The following is a 23,179-nucleotide window of genomic DNA, read 5'->3' as shown; positions in this document are numbered from 1 at the left end:
ATGGAATTGGCATGCCATCATCCTGACCCCCATGCTCGGAAGAATCCCTATCATTCTGACTGTACTGGCAGAAATGCCTGGAGTGTAGACTGGAGTTAGGAAGCCAGGGTCTCTGAGTGGAGACACAGCATGAGCCTGGGCAAACACACCCTTCTGTGTGCTGTATTCGATCTTCAATTTCCTCATATGAACAAAGGTTGCTCTGCTCAGCAGCGCTGGCTGTTACAGCCCCGGCACTCAGAGATCCTGTGACTGGACCATCTGGGCCCATGTTCCTAGCAGTCATCTATCCTAGCAGTGTTTCCTCTGAAAATACTATGGGGGAGAGTGACCCCAAGTCACAGGTTTGGCCTCAGATTCTGAAGGAAAGAACAGTGGTGATATCTGGGCCACGGTCTTGCAAACTGCTCTGGTCACCTTCTCCAGGATCTCCTAGTCAGATGATTCAGCTACTCCAAGCCCCAGGCGTGCCCTCTCCTTGCCCCAGGATCTCCTAGCTCAGCAGGTGAAGGAGAGGTAAAGACTGAGCCCAGGCTGGAGGTGGGAAGGGAGAAGCTGGTATTGGAAGTGGACACGTGGAGTCAGAGAGGCCTGGGGTAGCCAGGCCAGGAGAGGATGGAGCCTTAAGAATCCCCCAGTATCCAGGAGAGAACAGCCCTCAGGAAATGCTGGATATGTGCTTGTCTTGAGGCACGAAGGGAAAGAGGAGAGGAAAGGACCATCTGAGGTACCTCCCAGTCCATGACAAGGCGGAGGGGGAGGGGGGTTTCAGGAAGCTAAGATATAGCAAAGCCTCTCGCATAGGAAGCACGGCCAGTCCAGGAAGCTCTGGTCCTCCAGTGGTCAAGCACAGGGGACTCTGAGGAGCTGGGGGCTGAGCTGGGGCTGAGCAGGTGGCCTACAGGCGGCGACGGCCGTCCCTGAGAAGACATCTGGAGTGTGTGCCAAGCCCTCCAGAGCCCGAGGTAGCCCCAGAAGCTGTGAGCTCCTGAGAAGCCACAGTTGGTATGGGCCGCCAGAGAAGCCCATGTTTGGTGACCAAGATACTAGTGGGTCTCTTGCTAGGATGCTTCCTGCTTCCTTGAGGCTGGGTGTGAGGCCAGCAACAGGCTCTGCCCATGACCTGCTGCCTGGGCCATGTGGTCTTTATGTCTGTACCACCTTTCCCTGCATAAGGTGTTTTAAGAGGGTGGGGATAGGCAGCATGTGGCAGGAGTAACTTCAGGAGGCCCCTGCTGGGTGGATGAGCCTCCTAACGAATGGCCACCAGGGTCTTACTCTGATGCTCCGTCCCTCCCTCCACTGGGAAATAGGATGGCCACCTTGTTATAGGCTGACCTGGAAACCAAGAGGCGTGCCCTCTGTCACCACCTCTTCATTGGCCTGCTTGTGGTCACCGGACAAGGGAGCTGCAATCAGTTGTCTTAGAGGGTCTTGGTCCATTAAAAACCCTGACTCTGCAGGTGACTGTGTGCCTAGACTCACACAGTCTTCTCTGTGATGAGATCAAAGGGGCTTATCATGACCACTGCTCCCTGCCTCTGACTCTGGGGGTCTCACGACCCCTCCTACTCTTTTCGGTAGGACAGCCCCCTCTCCTTGGTCATCCTCGATTCAGAAACATTTGATTCTCCCACAACATCTCAGGACATCAGTCATGTGAAAGATTCAGGAGAGAGATGACTGTCCTCATGAAACGGACTCATCGACCAGGCCAGGAACACACTGACCAGGCCCCGCTCCCTCTGAGCTGTAACCTTTGGGCCACGCTAACGTCCCAGTGCCCCACCCAACTCCTTTCTCCTCCTTCCTGGTCCTCCTTCCAGAGCATCTTAGTCCCCAATTATTCAGAGCCACAGGAGCCCTGCCAAGGAAGAAATTAGAGCTACACATCAGCTCTTCTATATTTACCACCTGACGGCTGAGGAGGATCTATCTTCTACACAATTAAATGAAAAGAGTTTTAATATCGGCAGGCAAAGGACTCGGGCATCAATGGAGAATTAGGTTAGAGCCAGCAATTGGATTAGCGCCCAGCTGCAAGTGAAATGAGGACTCGGACACAGTAGGGTTATCCTTCTTCTGGCGACAGGCCCTTCCTACGTGGAGGGCGGAGACGCTGTGTTCCTGAGACTGGTCGAGTCCACCCCTCAAACCCTGGGACCCAAGACTACGAGGGACAACCTTTGCCAGAATCCTCTGTGAAGAGAAAGCCCTGGGCTGGCTGCAGCAGACGAGGGCACACCGAGGCCTCCAGAGCCAGTCAGACACCACCTCCCATGCTGAGAAGTAAACCGCATCGCATCCCCTCCTCCATGCCTCCTCCCTCCTGCAGCAGCCCCTCCCAAGAGAGCTGCTTTAGCCCCTGGCCCCCCAACTGCCTCTCTTCTCCCCTTCCAGCCTCACCTGCAATCTTCCCTAAGCCGCCTCCTTCACGAAGCAGAGGAGAGAGATGCAGGTGCACAGGTGTCCCCCCGTGACAGCTGTTGAAGACGCAGCAAAAATGCTAGTTAAGTAATTGTCCCTTTGGGTTTTTTTTTTCCAATGTCACACTAAGTTGGTTTCTCTGGATTTATTAAGTGGGAAGAGCATGAACACATCCTAATTTTGCCAAGAGTTGATTTGGGGGCAAATTCCAGCACTTCCTGGGGAGCGACCTCACACACCCGTCCCCTTGTTTCTGACTACCTTCTACCTTCCCCCAGGAGACACAGGTTCAATCCCTGGGTAGAGAAGATCCCCTGGAGGAGGAAATGACAACTCAAGTATTCTTGCCTGAAAAATCCCATGGACATAGGAGCGTGGTGGGCTGCAGACCATGGGGTCGCAAATTGTTGAACACAAGTGAGCAACTGAGCACACAGGTGCTACCTTCCCCAGGCTGCCACAGCCTCCCTGACAAAGCCACCTCAAATCCTTGGCTGGAAACTATGGCAACTCCTTCCTGTCAGCTCCCTGAAGGTGGACGTCACATCTCTTTCTCCAAACAGAACCCCAGGAGAGACATACAACAGCCCAGCCTCATGACAATACTGAGCCCCTGTTCTGCTTGCGCAGACCTCCAGAAGGAAAGACTCTGCGGCCAAGTGCGTCTCCGCTGGCTGTGTTCCCCCTTTCTCACTCACAGTGAGTTCTTCCTTCCTCTTTCCTAAGTTCTCTGGTTGGAGTCCAAGTGTGCTGGCATCACCTCAAAGGAAGACAGAAATCAGCTGGCAATTGCCAGAGAAGGCCAGTCATCTTCCTCCAAACCCGAATCCAATAGCCCTGAATGTGAACTGGGTCCTGGGTGCTGTGCCTCTTGCAGAGGGGAAAACTGAGGCTCCAGGAAGCATCAGTAATGCAGCCCCTAGGGAACCGGTATAGAATGAACTGTCTGGAGACTCCCTGGTCCCCAGGTCAGTGACTGAAAAGGACACTTACTGACTGCCCATCAGTGCACAGCCTGCCCGGTCCTGAGCAGAACTGGGGTGGGGTGTCAAGAGCAGCGCAGAGACTGATACATCACCCTGTTTGTAGTTGTCATTTAGTCAGTGAGTCATGTTTGACGCTTTCGCGACCCCATAGACTATAGCCCACCGGGCTCCTCTGTCCAGGGGATTTCTAGGCAAGAATACTGGAGTGGGTTGCCATTTCCTCCGCCAGGGGATCTTCCCAACCCAGAGATCGAACCTGGGTTGCCTGCATTGGCAAGCAGGTTCTTTACCATGGAGCCACCTGGGAAACCCCGTTATCCTGTGTATAAGCTCACAAGTTAGCCTGCTACTGTTACACAGATGCCAGCCAAAGAGCCCAGACTCCTAGATCTGAGACCAAGGACTTCATTACTCAGGCAAAAGCAGTCCCCAGAGCACTCTGATGGTTGGCTCTGGTTCTCTGCTGCCACTCAAGTCCCACACAGGCTTTGCGAGAGGCCCAGGATGGGTGGGGTACTCAGTGGCTAGAGTAACAGGAGAGGAACACTGGCCTCGGGAGATTTTCCACTTTTATAGAAAGTGGGAGAAAGACTGCTCTTTGCCTTTGAGATGTTACCTCTTCTCTCAAGATTGCTTGTGGCAAACATGACTCTGAGGAGTGGCCCAGGTGAAGAGAGGTCAGGGCCTTGCATTCGTGGAGTACCCAGGAGGAATGTGGGAAAATGCCCAGGGTTGCCAGAGAGCTGTCTGTCTCCGCATGAGGGAAATGCAGGAGCAGGGTGGGCACGGTTCCTGCCCCTGGGGTGTCCCAAGTGACCACACTCAGTGTGCTGCCTCGTGCTTGCCCACTGGGCCTCTCCTTGGAGGCCTCGCACACGTTTACTACAGAAGTAACATCATAAATAAGGGCTGGGTCCTCTGGGTATCCCACAGTAAAAACAAAAAGCTAGAAAGAAGAGTGAAATGAGGTCTAAGGAGACCTTACAGAAATACTGGAGAAATATAGAGAAATACATCAAAGTGCCCAGACCAAGATTGGACTCGTAGTACTTGATGAGTATACCCGTTGGGAGGAGGTAGTAGGCTAGACTGCAATAACAAATCACTCCCCAAACCTCAGCAGTTCAACCCACACAGAGTTTTCTCCTTGGTCCTGCTGCAGACTCCTCCTGGTAAGCAGGGGCTCTGCTTCAGGCCTCAGACTGATGGTGCAGCCGATATCTGGACCTTTGCCAGAAACCAAGGCAGAAGGAAGAGAACACGTGGGGGAAGCATGTGCTGGCTTTGCCAGCTCCTGCCCAGGAGTGACTCCCATCACTTCCACTTACCTTCTGCTGACCCAAGGAAGTTATGTGGCCATAATGAACTTCATGTGGATACAGAAGGGCTGTCTTGCCCACCCTGTACACAGCGAGTGTGAACCAGCCCACACCCTCAATACTCTGCATATTAAAAAACCAGAACAGGAAACCAAAGATGAGGCAACATGGGTGTGGCTTATTAAAAAAAAAAAAAAATAGATAAACTGGAGTTCCAGTCAGTGAACTTCTGCTCAAAGAAGAGGCTTTGGTCGTATATTCAGAGTGATTAATAGAGGCATGCATTTTAGAAATTGTCCCCAAATATGTAAGGTCCATGTGCCATTGTTTATGACTCTCCACTTTAACTGACATTTTGAATTATCTCAACAATAGTCCCTCAGGGCTTATCTTCAGATTGAATACTCCTTGGACCCCAGTGGTGAGTTATGTAGTTCTTCACTGATGGGTTCCAATAAGTGTTTTGAAGTCACCGCAACCTGGGGGACTAAACTTCGGAGGGCAGCCCGTGTGTCTGCTACCCTGCGCCGTCACCCCTCCTTTCTTCAAGTCTCTTCTCCATCTAACGTCATTACTCTTCCTTCTCACAAGCTGTGTGATCTTTGCCAAATCGTGTAATCTCTTTGTGTCTTGGTTTTCTCATACGTGACACAGGGGCACAAATAATGCCTGTCTCATAGGGCTTTGTGAGCATTAATGAAGATGACTTATGTAACATGCTTAGAACATGGTCTGTCATTAATGTCTGAATAGAAAAGGATTAGCTGTTTTGGTTGTTTTGTGGACACACACCTTGCCATCTGGATTATGAAGTTTCAACACCCTACCACATCCTGGAGTTGTATGCATTGTGCTGCCTCAGGCACTTGCTAAATGTTCATAAGTTCCTCTTTTTATAGGCTTTCTATTGATTCCAGGTGTGAAGAAAACACCTCTATCCCTTCCAAAAGGAAGACAGTGGTAACCTTCTGGTTGGTCTCTGCACTGGTGATGTTGTGTCTCGTTTCCACCTACATTCCTAAAGGCAGATACAGCTCACTGCTGAGAACTGATGTCCTGTCTGGTCTCCTTGAAGAATATCGACTCCTCCAGCTGCTCCAATCTTTACCCTAATCCATGGGAAATAATAATCCAGGAGTATAATCCTAAAGGTATATTTGCCTATTTTCTGACAGAGCATCTGAACATGGGGTTCTCCAGGGGAGCTGAAAGTGACCATGCTTAAGGCATTGTCATAATAAAATAGATTTGCACCTATGTTAGTTTTCTGGGGTTGCTGTAGCAAATAGCACAGGCCGAGAGCTTAAAGGACAGAAATTTATTTCCCCACATTTCTGGAAGCTGGAAGTCCAAGACCCAGGGGTTGGCAGCGTTGGTTTCTCCCGAGGCCTCTCTGTTTGATTTGCAGACGAGCATCCCCTCCTTGTGTCTTCACATGGCCTTCCCTCTGTGTGTTTCTGTGTCCTAACCTCCTCTTCTTAAAGGGGCACCAGGCACATTGGATTAGGTACCAACCATAAAACCCTGTCTTAACTGAATTCCCTCTTTAAAAGCCCTGTCTCCAGATACAGGCACATTCCAAGGTACTGAGGGGTAGGACTTCAACATAGGAATTGGCAGGCCCCTAGTTAGGCCCATAACATCTCCCACTCTCACATTTTAACCCCAACAGCAGTTGTAGGGGGGAGGGCAAGCTTTGATCCCTCTCAGTCTGGGATGTGAGTTGTCCACTCTGTCATCCCCACCCACCTGTTTCTTCCATTGCCCCCAACTATCGCAGCTGCTCCCAGCCTGGACCACCCTGCAGGAGGCCTTCACCCCATTACAGCCCATGCAGCCCAGTCTCGACGTCCCAGAGAGTGAACTCCCATGAGAGCTCGGCTTGTGCTCCTGCCCCCCAGCCTGGCCTTGCTCCAGGGGAGCTGACATCCCCGTGGGACCTGGCAGAGAGTGTGCTCCGGGTGGGCACAGTCCACTCTGAGAAGCCAGAGGAGGCAGGCAAGACCAGAAGGGTCCAGAAGAGAGGCTGGGGAGGTTCCACACCGCCCTGGGTCTGGAAGTGATGTTAGGGATCTGGGGGAAGGAAGAGGCCTCCCTGGCCCCACCCCCGGCCCACTCAAGCCCTGGCCCTTCTCCCTCGGTGGGAGAAGATGGCTACCAGATGTTCCAGATGCTCCCAAGGGCTGCTCGGCCTCCAAGTCCAGAAGAAGGCCAAAGGACAGCCTTGTAATTTCCTGGCAGAGGAACTGTACTGACCATGGGCCCAGCGGTTTATAGCATTTCCACGTGCCTCTTCCCACCTTTGTTCTGAATACTTGTGTTCTGTGTATCTGTCTCTTTCTGGTAGTCTGCCCCTCCGGCCGTCGGTCTCAGAGCTGCATGAGGCTGTGTGGTGAGGATGGAGGGTCTCTGTCAGGGACGGTTCACGTCTCTGGTCTGACATTTATGTTTGTTTTCGTTAGTGTATCCTTAGTGCTAAGGACCTGGTATATAGCAGAACACACAATCAGTAAGAATTTTTGAAGAAATGAGTGACAAGGATGAGCAAACCTCATCTCGGGCCCTGAGTATGCTCATTAGAGTGGAGAGGGTGTGACAGGAGGACGGAAGTCCCCTCTGTAAACACGGATGGACAGCAAGCATGTGAGGGTCCTTAGAAGAACCGGTGGGAAAGACAGGAAGGGTCAGAAGCAGAGAGCCTGAACTCTAAGGTCTGGGTCCAGAGATCAGGAGAACAGAAAAGGAGAGAGAGCAAGAGAGAACACAAACTGGTAGTGAGTCCCCCATCATTGGAGGTATGTAAGTCTAGCTAGAAACCTGGACTCCAGGATGCTGCCCAAATGAAATATACCAGAATTCCTGAAGAAGCAGATATGATCAGACTTGATGATGATGCAAAACTCTGACTCCAGGCCTGGCCCTGGCTCTGCCCCCTGGGACCTTGGGTGGGCCTCACGCCTGCTCTGGGCCTTAGCTTCTCCTCTGCAGTATGTCAGGAGAAGGTATGACTGTGAATTTTATAACAGCCCCTCTGAGCCTAAAAATCTGTATTCTTGAGCCTTGGGAGAGTTTGCCCCAAGAGGGTGGGCCATGCCCACCAACCCCTCCCCCCAACCCCCGCCCAGAGCTGCTCTCCAGAGAAAGGCAATGCAGAACCCTGGCAGAGGCACGCAAAGGCTTCAGTGAGAACTGGCTTTACCCCGACTCCCACGCCTCTAGCCAGCCCCCACAGGCCCTCAGCCCTGAGTTTGGTGGCCCCAGGGGTGCAGAAGGAGTGGATGCAGGCTTAGCAGGGTTAGAGGTCATGGCATCTTCCGGGAACCCAGGCTGAAGGCAGGGGCTCCGAAGAACACATGTTTGGCAGTGGAAGGGCCTCAGGCTGAGAGGCAGAAGGCCTGGTTCCCAGTCCTTGCCCAGACTCTTAATTCTCTGTGTGACCACGAGCAGCTCACTCTCCCTCTCTGAGTCCCAGTGTCCTAATTGACAAAGGCTAGCTTGAGATGGTGGAGAAGGCAATGGCACCCCACTCCAGTAGTCTTGCCTGGAAAATCCCATGGATGGAGGAGCCTGGTAGGCTGCAGTCCGTGGGGTCGCAATGAGTCGGACACGACTGAGCAGCTTCATTTTGACTTTTCACTTTCATGCATTGGAGACGGGAATGGAAACCCACTCCAGTGTTCTTGCCTGGAGAATCCCAGGGACGGGGGAGCCTGGTGGGCTGCGGTCTGTGGGGTCGCACAGAGTCGGACACGACTGAAGTGACTTAGCAGCAGCAGCAGCTTGAGATGGAGTCAGGAAGGAGGCAGGATGAAGCTGAAAGGGTCTCGCCTCAGGACCTCTGGATGAGACTGAAATTTGGGATGGAGGAAGAAGTTCACACAGGAAGGGATAAACATGGCAAAATCTGTGAAATGGATTTACTGATCTCTGCCCTGGCTTCTTGCCTGTTTTTGAAGAGTGAAAAACAAAAATCTCTGCATGTCACATTTCAGAACTGGATGGGCCTCCAGTTCTTCATCTCACTTGATCTAGAACTCAACACCACTGTGAGGAAATAGACTCTAAGGAGTTTAGCTACCCACACAACCATTTCCTTTGTCTGGGAAAAAGGATTTCCATTTCCATCTCTCTTTCTTGTTCTATGGGTGCCCTGGTGCTTCCCTGTCACACACACGTCATTGCCTCTCCACCAGCTGGTGGGTGGGGCGTGGTGTGGCTTTCTGGTTTGCATTTGTATTTACAGGGCCCAGCTTGGCACCCAGGAGGATGACGGCTGGGGCCAGCCACCGGGTCAGAGTGGAAACTCACCCAAATGAAGACCTGGAGCAAAGCAGGAAAGTCTAAGACCAACTTCTTCAGAAGATTTTGGTTTCAAAGAATTTGATATGGATGATTCAGGGATTTCATGGAAGAAATTCAAATTCTATATCTCTTTACACATACTTAATTCTCTCTCAGTTCTTTTGCACCTTTTTTTTTTTTTTTTTTTTGATGCCTGCTTGGTGTTAGGCACCGCTGAACAAAGAAACAAAAAAACCCACCCTTGTGGAGCTTACATTCTAATGGAGAGAGATAGATGATAAACATCTTTGGATAAACAATGTAGATGAATAAGTCATACAGTATTTTAGTAGGAGGGGCTTCCCAGGTGGTGCTAGGGGTAAGGAATCTGCCTGCCAATGCAAGAAATATAAGAGACGCGGGTTTGATCCCTAAGTCGGAAAGATCCCTTGAAGGAAGGCATGGCAACCCACTCCAGTATTCTTGCCTGGAGAATCCCGTGGACAGAGGAGCCTGGTGGGCTACAGTCCATAGGGTCACAAAGAGTTGGACATGACTGAAGTGATTTAGTGTGCAGGAATATAAAGTGAGAAGGCAACATAAGACAGGCCATGGGCTGTAGCTGGGGCTGAAGCGTGCCTTTGGATCAGGGACCCTCACTGAGGTGAAGGAGTGATCCATGTGGGCATCTGAGGGAAGATGGCTCCAGACTGAGGGAGCTGCAAGTGCAAAGGCCCTGGGGCAGAAATGGCAAGAGGTCAGCATGGCTAGAGCTGAGTGAGTCCAGAAAAGAAACTAAATATGTCCAGAGAAGGAGACATACAGGACTTTGAAGCCCTTTGTAAACCATTCTAAGGCCGTCAGCATTTTGCTTTGAAGAGAATGGGGAGCTACTGGAGAATTTGTGAAGTAACAGGGTTTATTTTATTTTATTTTTTAATTTTACAATATTGTATTGGTTTTGCCATATATCAAAATGAATCCACCACAGGTATACATGTGTTCCCCATCCTGAACCCTCCTCTCTCCTCCCTCCTCATACCATCCCTCTGGGTCATCCCAATGCACCAGCCCCAAGCATCCAGTATCGTGCATCGAACCTGGACTGGCAACTCGTTTCATATATGATATTATACATGATTCAATGCCATTCTCCCAAATCATCCCACCCTCTCCCTCTCCCACAACGTCCAAAAGACTGTTCTATACATCAGTGTCTCTTTTGCTGTCTCGTATACAGGGTTATTGTTAGCATCTTTCTAAATTCCATATATATGCGTTAGTATACTGTATTGGTGTTTTTCTTTCTGGCTTACTTCACTCTGTATAATAGGTTCCAGTTTCATCCACCTCATTAGAACTGATTCAAATGTATTCTTTTTAATGGCTGAGTAATACTCCATTGTGTATATGCACCATAGCTTTCTTATCCATTCATCTGCTGACGGACATCTAGGTTGCTTCCATGTCCTGGCTATTATAAATAGTGCTGCGATGAACATTGGGGTACACGTGTCTCTTTCCCTTCTGGTTTCCTCAGTGTGTATGCCCAGCAGTGGGATTGCTGGATCATAAGGCAGTTCTATTTCCAGTTTTTTAAGGAATCTCCACACTGTTCTCCATAGTGGCTGTACTAGTTTGCATTCCCACCAACAGTTTGTCGGAGGAGGAATAGGCACCATACTCTTCTCTGAATCCAGCCCTGGTGTGAACTCAGGTCCAACTAACTCCAAACTCAGTGCTCACTAGGTCCCCACACCTCTGAAAAGGAAGGAACTAGGATTGGAAGTGACCTGTTAGCTCTGAGGGCCAAGCCCTGGTTCAGAGGTTTGGCCTGGGGCAGTCTTGCTGGGCTCTGAGCAGCTCTGGAAAGGATTGTGGCTCCTGTGACCATTCGCCCTCAGCAACACAAGGCATGTTGCCCTCAGGTGCCAGCTATGGAGCACATGGGGAAGGAAAAGTCTGGGTGAGGTAGATGTGTAGACCCAAGGTTGCACAATAGACTTTGGAGTCAGGGCCAGGCTCTCCTTGGGCGGGACCCTTCCCCACATTCCCAGGAAGCTTCCCAAGTTACTCCACCCTGGTGTCATGGAAATCAGGAACTGCTTCAGAGTAGACCTACAGAATCCCACAGGCCCTGAAAGAGGGGGTCTCAGGGGAACTTGGTGGTCGAGGAGCTTGGGTACAGAAGGGAGGAGGAGGGGTCCCCAGAGGTGAGGTGGAGGGGTCAGGGTGCCTTCTCATCACTGCCTGCCTGTCATCAGCACCTGTGTGTCCACCATCCAGAACCCAGTTCTGATGTGTGTGAGCTGCAGGACCGAGTGAGCACATGAAGCTCACTGAGCCTCAGTTTCCTGATCTGTGGAAGGCAGAGACCAGGGCCACTTACTTCATGAGGCTTAAGAGGTGATGCAGGCAAAAAGCTCAGCACAGATCCTGGTGCCTGGTGGCCTACACAACACAGTAGACCTTTGCTCACGGCTCAATCTGTAAGCTGAGTGCTCTCCTACCGGTGCCCGGAGCTGGGCTGGGCTCTGCAGTGCGGGGATCAGGGGGACTTCCAGGCCGGGCCTGATCCAGATGCGGGGCTGCAGGAACCTACATGAGACACAAGGAGTAAGAAGGCAACCTCTGGGAGGTTCATCAAACTTGGGTTTTTTACTTCATTTTTACTGTGACTCAGCATAAATGTGTGAAATGGAAATAAAAGTTTCATGAAACAGTACCTACCTTCACCAGGCAAGATGCACTCTATTTTTATTCTGCCATTTCATTGAAACTATTAAATGCTGTTGTTGTTGTTATTATTTAGTCACTAAGTCGTGTCCGAGTCTTTCACAACCCCATGGACTATAGCCCACCAGGCTCCTCTGTCTGTGGGATTTCCCAGGCAAGAATACTGGAGTGGGTTGCCATTTCCTTCTCCAGATTAATCACTGGTCACAACCCAAGCGCAAAAAATGATTAACAAACTCACATGAAGCGCAGGCCGGGGTCTAGCAGGCAGTCAGGCTCACGGAGGGTTCCCTTCAGCCCTTTTGAGAACAGCTCGGGATTGTGAGGGCTGGTGGGCGAGTATGGCCGTTGCCATGCCACTGTCCTCTTCAGTCCCCCACAGGGACACAAGAGGCCTGGTGAGCAGACCCCAGTGGCAGATGCTCCCAAGAGTCTGCTTCAGCCCCTCAAACAGGGCCCTTCTGCCCAGCCAAGCTGCATGCAGGAGACTACAGGGGCCATAGCAGGCAGAGACCAGATGGCCACTCACCGTACAGCCTGCAGTGTGTATCTGCTTTGGGGAAGACCAAGGGACTGGGGACTCAAGAGGCAATAGAGCATAGACCTTTGCTGCCACACGGCCCAGGTCTAAATTCCACCTCATAACCAAGCTCTACGGCTGTGGGCAAACCACTTGATCTCTCTGTGCCTCAGTTTTCTCATCTGTAAAATGGGCATAATGCTAATTCCTCAAAGGAGTCTCTGCAAGTCTGTGTATGTCAGTGTTGTATGTATCCTAGAACAGCCCCTGGCACTATTAATATTTTGACTGCTGTCAGATGAAAGTGCTTATTGGCTGAAGGCCAGTCCAGTAGTGTGCCAACATACGTCACATGGGGCCTCTGGGTTGAGTTTTCTCTCTCCACGGCCCCCAGGCCAGTGAGCCAGGCTGTCCTTGAGACAGTGGCGGGGCTGGGGAGAGGGGAGGCTGCTGCTCACCCAGAAAGCCTGGCCCAGACAGCGTGGATGACTGTCTGCCAGTCCAGCTCTGCCCTCTGCAGAGGGAGTTCCCTGCCCCACCCAATGCCCCTCCACAATCATCACTCACTGTTCACAAATAACCTGCTCTCTGGCTGGGGGCTGGGGTGAGAAGGGCAGCTCTCAGAGTCATGTTTAGGGCTTTCTGGGGACAGCAGTGTGTGGAGAGCCGCAGAAAAGGAAAAAGGAAAAGAGAAGACCTCAGCTGGGAATCCAGAGCCCAGGTCAATGTATAGCTTCATGCCGTGTCCCCTCAGCCCCACCCATATGAGGCCGGATGGCTGTGCTGGGGGTGGGGCCACCCTGCAGGTGGAACAGGGTCCCTTAGACTTGACGTCAGTATGCACAATTCATCTGTTTTCTTCCTGGAGGGATATGTGGGTTCCCATGGGGCCACCTTCACCCTAAAGTATTAAGAGGTATGCCACAGACCACGTGACAGGCGGGAGGGAGACAGGATGGTGGATGGGGGTCTTCTTTCCAGTGTTCCTTACACCAGACACCAAATACGAAAACCAGAGAACCCGCCTCCCACTCCCACAGGGCTCCCCTCTCCCTGCCCCACAGGGCCCCACAGCCCTGGTCCCGGAGTCAGTCAGCCCTGCGTTCAGACTCCGGCTCTGCCAGCCGCAAGCTTCACAACCTGAAGCTCCTTCCTCAACCTCAAAGGCCAGGTCTGGGGTCGGTACCCCAGGACCATTTCCTGCCTGGCAGGGTCTCGGTGAGGATGAAATAAACTGAAGTGTGAAATTAACGAGCACAGTGCCTGCCACTTAGTAGGTGTATGACAAATATAAGAGGCTTCCTCTCTCTGTGGCCTCTCTGCTGGGTCCCCACTTCACCCTCCCCAGGAGTTGCAGCTCCCAGCAGAGCCTCCCGAGGCCTCTTCCGGGTGCTTGTCTTTGTAAACAGGTCCTGTGGCAGCAGCAGCAGCCTTAATTTTAGCTCTGGGCTCGGTAATTTCCCGTGATTACAGGCCTGTCAGTGCAGCAAGCTCTGCAGCTGCGAGGAAGCCAGCAGGCCTCATCGGGGCAGGCTGGAGCCCGTGCTCACACACGTGCTTGTGAAGGGGCATGGCACCCACATGCACACACCCGCACCATCCTCCCAGGACCAGACGCAGGGGTCCTCAGCCAGGCTGTATATGTACTGCATGTCCGCATGGATTCCTGCAGGGGGTCAGGGGGGCGAGGGATTTAACAACACACTTGCACACACAGCTAACCCCAGGACTTGTAAGTAGGGAGTGGAGGCCAGGAATAGCAAAGGTTTAGGACAAGGATGCTCACCTACCCCCTCTTCCTTCTCTCTCTTGCCTATGGTGCCCAGAAAAGAGAATCCCTATCTTCTCAGCTCCGAGACCTGATAAGTACTCTGCGTTGTAAGTGCATGTGAGTGTGTGTGTGAGTGTGTGTCTGTGTGTATGTGAAAGAGAGAGAGGCAGGACAATCAGTCAATAAATATTTATTAAGCATCTACTGTGAATCTTGACCTTGACCTTGTTTGGTGCTGAAGATACAGCAGTGAATAAGCAAAGGGAAGTCCAACAAGACACACGAAATGCTTAAGAATAACAAACAGTGGATCCTCGCTATTTGCAGATTCCGTATTGGTGACTTGCCTGCTCCCTGAAATGTATTTGCACCCCTCAGTCAATACTCACAGCGCTGCCACAGTCATTCTTGGACATGATCTGGGCGAGGAGAACTGGAACAGCCCAATGCACAAATCCCCAGCTGGGTTCCACCACGACGACCTCTGCCATCTTGGCTCAGTTCAGACTTTACAGTGTCCTCTTTGAGGTTTACTGAGAGCTATGTTTCTTTACATTTTCGTGCTTTTTGTTGGTGGTTTCACTGTATAAATGGCCCCAGGCCTAGGGCAGAAGTGTTGTCTAGAGTTCCTTGGTACAAGGCGTCTGTGATGTGCTCTCCAGAGAAAATTCAAGGGTAACTTAGCGTCTCTCAATCATGAATAATAGTGCTGTTGGCCGCGAGTTCTATGCTAATGAATCAGCCATATATATTAAATCAGGTGTCTAGAAACAGAAACACACGGAAAACAAGGTTATGTATTGATCCGTTGGCAAAACCTGGTGACTAGAGGCTCACGGGAGCCTAGCTCTGTCTCTCTTCTAGGAGCAATGGTTCCATATTTACTAATTCAGTGTTCAAGGTGACTTTATAGAACGCCTGTGAACAATGAGGCTCTACTGCAACCACAGCCAAGTGCCACCAAGAAAATAAAACATGGAGAGGCCACATGACCTTGAGCGATGCCACCAGGTGGTTAGGATGAGCCTCCGAGGAGGTGACACTGGCGGCAAGTCAGGACTCAGTGGAGACAGCAGCTGGGGGAGATGCGGCGGGCAGCGCGTGCCAAGCAGCAGTCACTCTGGAATGAGCATGGGCCCGGGTGACTCTGGGCACCACGAGATGGCCAGTGTGGCCAGGGCAGAGCCCAGGGGAGAAAGATGAGGGAAGATGAAGCTGGGGAGGTGAGAGGTCCCGGTCACACCGGGTCCTGCAGGCCACGGAAAGAAACCTGGGTTCCTCTTTCCTAGTTAAATGGGAAAGTGGGGAGGGCCAGGAGGGCTTTATTCCTTCCCTGTGGTCGAGGTCCTGTAAGGGCTGAGAGGCCACCAGGGAGGGGTCCCCCTGTGGCAGGAGTTCCAGGGTTGTCACGAAGGAGTTGGTGACAAAGGATGGGTGTGAACACAAGACGGATGCTGAGGCTTCAGAACTGCCTGGTGAAGATGCAGGAATCAGTCCTGGTATTGTGCAGGACCTGCTGGTTTAGTGAGGGTGACCCTCAGAGCTGGGGAGGAGCAGGAGGAGCTGGCCCAGGTGCCCAGGCAGATGGAGGTGTGGAGGACGAGCTGGTTGGGGCGTGGGAGGAGAGCCATGCAGGAGCCTCGTGGAACGTGTTTAAGAGCCTCCCTGGAGGCTGTGCCAGGGCGTCAGCAAGGCTCTTTCTAAGGAAATTTCCTCTAACTTTCCCCTACTTCACCTTCCAGGAGGCTTCCTGTGCTCAAGCAGCCCAGAGCTAAACCTGGAGAAACCGCTACACACACACACACACACACACACACACACACACACACACAGATATTCTTTTTTGAAAGACCTAATCTCATCAAAGAGGTCGTGGGTTCTGGGCCTCCCCATCTTCATGTCAGCTGCTCCTCCTCCCAGGGTCTTTCCCTGCCTCAAATCTTATTCATCCTCATGGGTCCAGCATACCACTGCCTCTCAGGACTTCTGTGACTGCTCTGACCCCCACTGACCTCTGACATTTGAACCCCCACAGTCCTGCTGGCCTGAATCCTATATGCCTCTATCCTCAGGATGTGAAAGTGAAAGTGTCAGTCACTCAGTCGTGCCCGACTCTTTGAGACCCCATGGACTATATATAGCGTGCCAGGCTCCTCTGCCCATGGAATTTTCCAGGCATGAATATTGGAGTGGGTAACCATTCTCTTCTCCAGGGAATCTTCCCGACCCAGGGATCAAACCTGGGTCTTCTGCATTGCAGGCAGATTCTTTACTGTCTAAGCCACCAGGGAAGCTCCTGGTGTGTATTCCCCCCAAAACTGGGCTTAGGTCTCCACTGTGAGATCCCCAGGGCACAGGCCTAGCAGGAGAGTGTGGAGGGGATGAGAACCCTAAGGATGAGGCTAGGGTCAACGCCAAGATTTCCGCAGGTTGAGGATTGAGGAAGGGGCTGTGGACAGAGTCAGCTCTGCCTGCGTTGAGCCAGCTAGTATGGGGGGCATTTACTCCCATGGCCAGCCCCCACCCCATGGAGCTCTGGCCACTGGGCTGAGAGGCTGAAGGGGGTCTTCAGGCTTCCCCCAAAACTGGCCCTGGGCTGCTTGCCTCCTGCCTGACTCCACAAGCCACTCGATGCCCGGGAGGAGCCCTGCCTGGCAGAGATCTGTCCAGTGAGAACTCAGAGTTGCTCTGTGCCAGCACCATGCCAGCTGAGCCCTGGGCCATGCTGGTGCCATGGCGATGCCACCACCGCCAGCCTTTCCCAGCCCCGTAACCATGGGAATGTGCGCGGGGCTGCGGCTGCTTATGCAACATCTCTGAGGCTGGGAAACGGACTGCCCATCAACCTCATCCTGCCTGCCAGCCTGACCTGCTCCCTGGAAAGCCGGCAGACAGGCTCCGTGAACTTGGGTTGTGCTGTCCCACCTGTCATTCCCCAGACTCCCTACACACACACACACACACACACATACACACACAGCATCCTGTCTGTGTCAGGGACACCTGGGGTAGAATAATCTAGAGAGAAGACAGTGAGGAAAGAGAGAGAGACATACTGAGGGGGGTGTGCAAAGGGAACCAGGATTCTGACAGAGCAGGTAGCTGGCCATCTGGATGCAAGTGCAAAGCTCCAGCCACCTCCAGCCAACCCTAGCCCCAGATGTCCAGTATCACAGAGACAAGCCAGCTGCCTAATGGGTTGGTCCTTCACTTCCCACAGCTGGAAGCTGGAGCCCCATAAAGTAGAAGAAAGAGTCAGAGAAAAACAAAAGGACAGACACAGAAGGAGAGAGACGTGCACACAGAGACAGGGTGGGGGGAGCCCCAGAAGAGAAATATCCACACCAGGAGATTCAGACGGATGAGGGGGACACTACAGACCAGCCCCTTCCCACAAAAGCCCCGGACATTGACAGCTTTTGGCTTCTCGCTGTCCTCCAAGGCCCTGCTCTACCTCCCAAAGCGGTCCTGCTCCTCATGGTTGCCGGGCCCAGCTGCTGGCAGCCCCAGAGGCTGGTGAGGGCGTCACAGGACAGTTGGGCAGGACCAGGACACGCGGGCTCTGGAGAGGGGCAAGCGCCTGGGCCTCCTCCCGCCCGCTGCCCGCCCTGCCCAGTCCGCTCCGTCTGGGGCTTTGTCCTGTGTCTCCCTCTGGCGTGCTCTGTCCTCCTCACTGTGTCACCCCTCCCTGACTGAGCCCCTTTCCACCACCACCAGCCTTCCCTCCTCCCTGGAGACCCTGGCTCCAAGTCTTCCTTCTACTCCATCCCAGCCTTCTTCTGGGCGACTGCAATACCCAGGCCTCCTGGCCAAGCAGCCCCTCCCATCCTGCCCCACCCTGCCCTCCTCCTCGACTCCCAGCAGCTCTTCCCCCGCCCAGCGAGGAGCCCTTGCCCTGGGTACAAAGGGCAAGGCAGGCAGAAGCTCTGGTCCCCTCTGACCTTGTCACCTGTCCTTCCAGTTCTCTCCTCAACGCCCCCACCCACACAGCTGACACTTCCCTACCCTGGACCTTCCATTCACTGTCCCCTCTGGCTCAGATCGCAGGGTCGTCAACACAAACCCTCATTTGCAAACATGGCCTAGAAGCCACTAGTGCCTCGATCTTCTGGGCAAAACTACACCCTCAATAGGCTCCCCTGGGCCTTCCCTGGGCCAGATACTCTCCTCAGGGGAAGTGCCGTCACTCCAAATTCACCTGCCCAGCTCGCCACATTTCTTGCCAGCTTGTTCCCCCACCTTCTGCCACTGCTACTTCCCACCTTCTGCCTTCTCCTCAAGATGCCCAGCTCCCCTCCCTTCCCCTGCAGATCACCGTGCCTTCAGAGTGAACGGCCAGCATTCCACAGCCGTCCACCCTGCCCCTCCCATCGCCTGCATCCACCACATCCCCAGGGCTCCCCAGGTGGCACTGGTGGTAAAGAACCCGCCTGCCCATGCAGGTAGATGCAGGAGACCCGGGTTACATCCCTAGATCGGGAAGATTGCCTGGAGAAGGAAAAGGCAACCCACTGCAGTATCCTTGCCTAGAGAATCCCATGGACAGAGGAGCCTAGTGGGCTACAGTCCATAGGGTCACACAGAGTCAGACCTGACAGAAGCAACTTGCACTCACACACCACATCCCCAGGGGCAGGGACCCCCTTCTCTAGACAAGGTACCCTCATCTGGGTTCTGAGGCTACATTTTCAGTGAGCTCACTCCACAACGTGCCCTCCCCTTATCCTTCAGTGATTCCCATATCCAGCTCATTAGCATTTATCCAGATTGTCTTCTTATAACAAACCACCCTCCCATGAACCCCACATTCCCTTCCCAAAACCCTTTCAGCTCCCCTACTCCGCCCCAAGCCAGCTTGGTCTACATATCCTGCCTCTGTGTCTTCACGGCTCACTCACTTTTCAACACCCTCCCGTCTGCTTTCCAAGTCTATCCTCTGCCCCAGACATTCCTGCCCTGAGCTGTGCTCCCAAGTCCACTGATGAGTTTGCAAGCCCAGTCTCAGGTCTCAGGGCTGCGAGGCAGTGCTCAAAGCGTCCCCAATCCCAGTCCATCTGGATTCCCTCCCTGTCTAGGGCTGTTCCCTCCAGCCTGCTCTGGAGTTTACTGCTCCCCACGGGGATGTTCAGCGGCTCTGTCTCCACTACTCACTTTCACCCTTCGGGAGTCAAATACACCACCTCCGATATTCCCACCGCTCTGGAACTCCACTCCAGAGCCAGGCCTGTCTTCTCAGCTCCAGCCTGCCCCCTGGTGCCCAACTGTCTCCCATGCACCCAACACTGGTCGCGCTCACGCTCCTAAGACACGATCTTCCCCTTAAAATGTGCTCTTCTCCACTGCAACCTGTTTCAGAAGAACCTTCCTGGAAATCTCCCTTCCCTTCACCTCACATATTAACTCATCACCCAGTTAGACATCTTTACTCTGGCCTAATCTTTCCCACCACCATCCCCTGAGCCAAGCCTCCCTTTTCAGCCTCCCTTTTCAGCCTCCCTGCTTCCAGCTGAGGTCTCCACCGGAAATTCAGTCTTCCTATCCAAACCAGTCAGAGAGATTATTGCAAAATTAGAAGTTTCATTACATCACACATTTCCAATAGCTCTTGAGATAAAATTTCCTCAGTGTGATTTCCCTGACCCTGCAAGAGCTGGGTGCTGCCCAAACTTCCTTATCTCAGGCTTTTCTCACTCCAATAACCACAGTAGCTACTTTCAGTTCCTGCCAAATGACAAGCTCCTTTCCACCTCAGGGCCTTTGCACATGCTATTTCCACTATCTGGGATTTTCACCCACTTTCTTATCCAGCCAATTTATACTTGTGGTCTAATCTCAGCTTACATGGCACTTTCTCCAGAAAGCCTTTTTTATTTAAATATTTAAAAAATGTATTTATTTTTACTTGAAGGATAATTGCTTTACATTATTGTGTTGGTTTCTGCCAAACATCAACATAAGTATACATGTGTCCTATGGACAACAGCCATAGGAATCCGTATGTCCCCTCTCTCTTGAACTCCCTCCTACCCCCCTCCCCATCCCACCCCTCTAGGTTGTTACAGAGCAGAAAGCCTTTTTTTTAAAGAACTCCCCCAGGCTAGATTTGGTCCTCTAGATGCTTCTTTTGGAGCTCTGTTTTTCCTGTGTACACCATTATCATGCAATTGTTTGAGCTGCATGACCGCCTCCCAGTGTTGGACTCTGTCATGTCCATGGCCAGCTCATTCTGAATGTCAGTCTTATGTCTGAACTTGTGACAGTGTGCACACTCTCTCTGGGTAGAAGTCAGCAGGGGCTCCCCAGCATCCCCTGCCACTAGCAGGCCAAGGCCGTGCCATCAGAAGTAGCTCTGTGTGGCTTGGGTTTGGAAGAGAACACCAAGAGGAAGCCAGGTACAATCGAGCTTTTGGTAAGCAGGCCAGTGGAGGAGTTTGGCTTTTCAGGACAGCCGTGTTGGGTATCTGGCATTTTATCCCCAGTGTTACTGGTATGAGCAGCTGTGTCTGTAGCCAAAAGCGGTGGAATGAGGAATTCGCCACAGTGGTCCCCTGGTGGGGCATGGGCACTGCTTCTGACTCTTCTCCTGGAGACCAGTGAGCTCCCTAACATCACTGACTACATCATGTTTCTACTTAACCCAACCCAAGAAGTTCTATCTTCTGACCCATATCCTCCCTAGCCAGACCCTAAGCCCCTTGAATAGGGTTGTTCTGGAGCTGTTTGCAGCTGTGTTTCTAGGCTCTACAAGCTGTCTGCCACCTAAGCATGTACTGAGCAAATGGGTGGCCCTGCAGAACCCAGCACTCTAACAGGAATGCCCATGAATATTCCTGGGGAGAACGAAGTCTCCGTCTGATGCCCACCATCCTGTCCTGCAGACCCTTCCTCCAAACATTGCTACCCAACTTGAGATCAGCCACATTCTTGCTTCCTGCCCAGCAGATGGTGGTGCTTGGTCTTGTGGAATTCTAGAGTCTATACAACCAACCCAAGTCCCCTCCTCCAGGAAGTCTTCCTTGACTGCTCCTGCCCTCACCAACACCCCGTTCTCTGAGTTCCCACAGCCAAGAAAATTTTAGCCCAGCACACCCATCCTTATATCAAGTTTTATCTTTGGGGATAGCTTCAATACTCCTGAGGGCTCCCCGGGACAGGGAACAAGCCCCTCATTTTTACCATCACTCCTCCTCCCCACAATGGAGAGGAGCACAGGCTGGACACAACAGGAGGGAAGTAGAGTTTCTTCCTTTCCTTTAGAAAATGCCTTTTAGGATCTGCGGAGAATATGGCTGGAAGGAAAATGCTGCAGTGGATGGTGGGAAATCCTACTCTACCTGCACAGAACCAGGTGTCCAGGGAACCCCTACCCCAATCTGCTGTGAATCCTGTAGGGAGACTCCAGTGAGCACTCCCATCTCTTCAGCTCTTTTTCTTCTCATCAGCTTCTTACTCCTCAAGACTGAGGTCAGAAGGGCTTAGGGGTATTGCATTGCCCCCCTCCTCCAGGAGCCTCTTGCTCCCCTATGCTGGCCAGACCAGGAGCCCCTTTCTCCATCAGCCCTCCGGGCTTACTACGCCCAGGCCCTGGGAGTTCTGCATCCATCATCACCAGTGCTGGGGCCTCATCCTGGAAGTTCTGTCAGCCCATCCAGGGTTCTTCACTGCAATTGTTCTGCCATCTGGTGGCCAAGTTAAGCATTGCTCGCCTCAACTTATCTTGTTTCCTGCAATTCAATTTCTCTTTTGTAGAGAACTCAGAAGTCACTTGGAGAAGGTCATGGCACCCAACTCCAGTACTCTTGCCTGGAAAATCCCATGGGCGGAGGAGCCTGGTAGGCTGCAGTCCATGGGGTCGCTGGGAGTCATACACGACTGAGCGACTTCCCTTTCACTTTTCACTTTCATGCATTGGAGAAGGAAATGGCAACCCACTCCAGTGTTCTTGCCTGGAGAATCCCAGGGACGGGGGAGCCCGGTGGGCTGCCGTCTATGGGGTTGCGCAGAGTTGGACACGACTGAAGCGACTTGGCAGCAGCAGCAGCAGAAGTCACTTACTGACCGACTTCTTTCCCCATACTGATGGGGATGCTAAGGCCCCAACAAAGGAGGGGTTTGCCAGTCAAAGGACATAGATAGGAACCCTTAATACAGTCCCAGTCCGGGGATTCTTGTAATGGAAGAGGCTAAAAAAGTGGTGGGAATTTGAAACTCCAGTAAAAACTAGAAGGAAGCAAGAAGTAGGCTTTGGGCCATAGATGAAGCCTCTAAGGAAGGAATAGATCATTCACAAAGTGAACTTCTGCTTCAACCACTGTTTCCAACTGCTAACTAACCTCTACCTAACACCAGTTAAAACTTCAGGAAACCACTGTTTGACTATTAAGCTGATGAAGATACTTTTAATGGAAATAATGAAGCAGAGAGACCATCACATTCACACCGCTTGTGCAAGAATACACTGAGTCAACTTTTCTGGGAGGCAGTTTGCCAATGAGATTTAAAATACTTATCACCTGCGTTGTATTGGCTAAAAAATTCTATGTTTATGGGTTTACTCTAATGTTTTTATTTTTTTTGAGTTGTACATGAAGAATTACATGCAAAGAAGTTTGTCATCACAACTATTAAGAAATTAGAAGCAAAGTTCACCAGTAGAATATTTGCAAAACATTAATTGGTTAAATAAAGAATATTAGATACATGAAATAAAACTGGAAATATTGCTGCTTTAAAAAGACTATTAAATAGGCTTTACAAACTATGAAGCAGAATATAGGTCTGCAAGAGTTCTGCAGCAACTATTTGTTTACTTTTTGAATAACAATTTTATTGAGATACAGCTCACATGTCAAAAAGTTTACCCTTTTAAAGTATATAATTCAGTGGTCTTTAGTATATTCACAGAGTGTGCAACCATTACCACTATCTAATTTTAGAACATTTAATTCCCCTTAAAAGAAACTCAGTACCCATTAGTAATCAGTTTATCCTCCCAATCCTGAAAACCTCTAATTTGTTTTCTGTCTCTATAGATTTGCTTATTCTGAGTATTTCATATAAATGAAATCATATAATAAATAATCATATAGTAAATCTCATATCTAAGTCATTTCACTTAGCACAATATTTTTAGGGGTCA

This window comes from Bos indicus x Bos taurus, chromosome 4 (genome assembly GCF_003369695.1).
Source record: "Bos indicus x Bos taurus breed Angus x Brahman F1 hybrid chromosome 4, Bos_hybrid_MaternalHap_v2.0, whole genome shotgun sequence".
Taxonomy (NCBI): domain Eukaryota; kingdom Metazoa; phylum Chordata; class Mammalia; order Artiodactyla; family Bovidae; genus Bos; species Bos indicus x Bos taurus.
This window is presented reverse-complemented; position numbering follows the sequence as displayed.